This window comes from Rhododendron vialii, chromosome 12a (assembly GCF_030253575.1).
Source record: "Rhododendron vialii isolate Sample 1 chromosome 12a, ASM3025357v1".
NCBI lineage: Eukaryota > Viridiplantae > Streptophyta > Magnoliopsida > Ericales > Ericaceae > Rhododendron > Rhododendron vialii.
The window spans coordinates 12,986,187-12,990,091 of record NC_080568.1 but is presented as its reverse complement, the minus strand read 5'-3'; positions in this window follow the sequence as shown (position 1 = coordinate 12,990,091).

The following is a 3,905-nucleotide window of genomic DNA, read 5'->3' as shown; positions in this document are numbered from 1 at the left end:
GTAAGCTAACCATAGCGTTTTGATTTTCTGATTAATTCTTCGTATTCTAGTGTGAGGAAGAATTTTGGCTAGGACACCGTTCCCACGGCCAGTACATTAATCCATAAGGATCCCTCGGCCGTGACATCAATTCACCGGCCGTGGGATCTATTCTCTGGGACAACCTATTGTTTTCCTGTTTATTTCATTGCATGCTTTCATTGTTGCTCTGGCTCACCATATTAACTGCTTAAAGGTTAAAAACAGATTATTTGTTTAGAATTAAATGGAGCAAGTACTAATTGTATGTTGAATGATAATGGGCCAGTCTTATGACTGGGTAAAGAGGATTGCCTAACACCTTCCCATTATTGTACTTTTGACTCCCGTACCCGGAATCTCTATCCGTTTTTTCTAGTTTTTATAAATTAGGTGGCAACTCTATCTTGATGATGACCGCTATTGTGTGGAGATGTTCTTAGCCATGGAAATGTCCACAATCTTGATCTATGAAATGAAATCCAATCAAAGAGAGTGACTGTATGGCGATGCCCCGCTTGGGAGGTGTCTACAGTTTTTTGTGACTCCACTAGAAAACTTGAGAGCTATAACCAAAAAAATTCAACATAGAATTAATGCTTGCTTTATCTAATTCTTGTATCATATGCATCGAGCGGGTAACCTTGTTGAGTTTACCTAATGCTGTTGAAAACTAAGCATATGCAACTTTACTTTATGCCATTCCCATCCAAATGTTCCAAGGCAAAAAAAGAAAAGAAAAGAAAAAGAATGTTTGATTGTTTTTTATTTATTATTTAATTATTGTCATTTTCTGCTCGGGACAACAATTTAGGGGTGTAGTATTTACCAAAAAAAATTAGGGGTGTAGTTTTTTCACGCAAACTTTTTAAGTTTCCTTTTTTCCACCATTCTTTTCAAAATTTGCGCGGCCCGGGCCGTGAGCCCGCCTGAACTTTGGCCCGCTAGCCCGGCAATTGGGCTAGCCTGTGGGCGGGCTTGGGCTTCAACTTAAGAAACACATCCCGGCCCGCAAAAAGAAAAAAGCCTGCTCAGCCTAGCCCACGGGCGGGCTTGGGTAGTAACTTGGGGGCCAGCCCGATGATGACCCTTAACAGAATACAAGAGAAACGGAGAAATCTGCTCCCAAGGACATGCCTCAAGGACCACCGACCGGAAATGGATCGGGTGACCCAATCCAGAGCTCGGGAAATCTGTGATTCCCAAAACTGACTTTTGCCCAAATAGAGCTTTTCGTAAATTGAATTTACAAAGGCCCAATTGCGCGAGTTCAAAGTATTTTTAGAAGGTCCGGATTGAAAATTAATTTTGACTCATAAAAAATGTTTTTACGGATCAAAATTGAAAAACAATCTCAATCATTGATTGCGTGAATGAACGGACAAAAATTTTGCGGAGTCATGAAGAACTTATTCATGGCTGTGAATAGGTTTATCTCATAATCAATATTCTGCTACACCACCCAAGAGGCACCCCGCACGAGTTGCACCAGCACCCACCGCTAGGGGTGTCAAATGGGCGGGTTTGGATCAAAATGGGCAAGTTGTAAGTGGGTTGGGTCTTTAATGGGTTATTGACCCATTTAGACCCATTAATTATGAGTTCAATTACCCATACCAAACCCGACCCATTTATTTAAAAGCAAACCCGACCCACCCATTTACCCAATTACATACTATATACTAAAATTTTAAAATGACTAAAATACCCATATACACTGAAATGACCATATTACCCCTATACATTTAAATGGCTAAAATGCCCATGTACAAAAAAAATTGTACCAGTGATTGCCGAGACGGACGGAAGATTAAGTGCTGCGGTGGGGGAGCGACACCACTGAAAGGGGGAAAAAAAAGTCGACTTTTTTTTTTACTAAAAAGTGGTTATTTCCTAAAATATTTGGATAAATGTAAAAAAAATTTACTTTTTCAATCGTCTCGTCAAGACGAATCAAATAGTCAAAAAAACTTAGCACAAACTGAACAATCGCGAAAAAAATTGAATAAAGACAAAAAGTACTAAAAGAGAAAGTTGTTAGCGGAACGGGGTCTAATGACTTTTGACTTATCAGGAAAATGCATTTTGAAAACTTCGGTTAATTAGTTAATTAGTAGGCGGTGATTCTTTTTTAATTATTTGCATTTCTATTTCCATTATTGAGATAAGAGAGAGAACAACTCATGACCCAAATATTTATAGTTTGGATAAGTATTTGGAGAACCTTTTTTAGTATTGAAAATAACGAATTATAAATGAATTAGCCGTTATTAACTTTGAAATCACTGCTATTTTTCTAAAGGAGATTTCACTGCTTTTGAAACGATTGTTATATGCAGAGAGAGAGAGAGAGAGAGAGAGAGAACGACGGGGGAAGAGAGAGATTTGTTTGGTTGGGTTTTTTTTTTTTTGGGTCTATTTTCGAGATTTTTCAGTTACTGGAACGGTCCTCCCTGTTAAGAAAATTTTGACTCCACTCTCCGCAAACCAACAAACAGAGATGCGGTCAGTGTGTTAATGGGATGTATACATACTTTATTGGGTCATTTAAGTTGACCCAATTAATGCCCAATTAAAACCCACTAATAGATGGGTTATATGGGTTGAGACCCATTTTAACTCAACTTATAAATGAGTTGGGTTGGGTCTATTTTTTAGTTGATAGGTTTGGGTTTGTTAATGGATTTGGGTTCAATTTGCCACCCCTACCCACCGCCACCCAGGAGCGTTGATCACCGACCACCACCCACCACCGCCATCACCTAATAAGCTCAGACCACCTCCCACTGCTACCGGCCACCGGAGATGGCACCCACCGAGCACCACTGACCCCAATATTTGTGAGCAATTTCCCCTAAGATTATTCACAGTGGTAAAAGAAAAAGAAAGATATGTAGGCATGTGTATCAGTTTTGCCAGACTAGTGTGGGATAAGCAACTTCAGGGTTATACGATCAAAATCATACTCGGGAAACTATTCTAAGCTATTCAAATTTACAGCAGAAACACCTACGCTCAGATTTTGTACAGGAGGTTTGAAGTGCTCGGCAACGCCCCAGCTCCTACACGAGGATTCATCAGGCTATTTCTGTTAGGATTTATATTCACAAATATTATTTTTCACAAGAATAATTAGAGCACGTAATATATGGAAATACAACAAGTCAGAAATAAGACAATAGGAAAATGTTAAGAGTAAGAAAGATGTTGCCTGTGAGGTTGAAAGTCGTGTAGTCACTGTCTTAAGGTTAATATTCCTCCCCTCGTGAAGGTTCCACTGGAGTGTACTAGCCCCAAGATTAAACCCAAGCGCTCACAAGCATTTCTCATCCAATATTCACGACCACCGGGAGGTTTGAACGAGTCACGAACCGATTTGCCCAATCAACATAGAAAATATAGAAAATGGAATGTGAACTCTCACACAAACATGTTTGTATCTCTCTTTTTGTACATCTCTATGAACATGTGTACGTATATATCTTTTTCTATTTTCCCTCTCAATTCCCTTGTATGAGATACACATATATATAGTAGTAATAGCCATTAATATAGAGATAATGATAGAGCATAAATACTTTTAATTTTGTAACCGATATTTCAATACTACATTAATATTGTAACGGTAAAACACTAAAGGTGAGGAGTTAATACTAATATTTATTTTTATTAAAAATATTCCAACAATCCCCCACTTTTAATAAAAATAAATTTATTATAGTTTGACTTTTAAAATCACATGACTTTGAAAATACATATACTAGAAACAAAATTGGGCAACTATATACTGTGCAATAGGTAGTCTTAATAGTTTACCTCTAAAGAAGCATAGTGAACTATGTCTTGAACCAGACTCTTTGAGTCAGAGTTTAACATATCACACACAC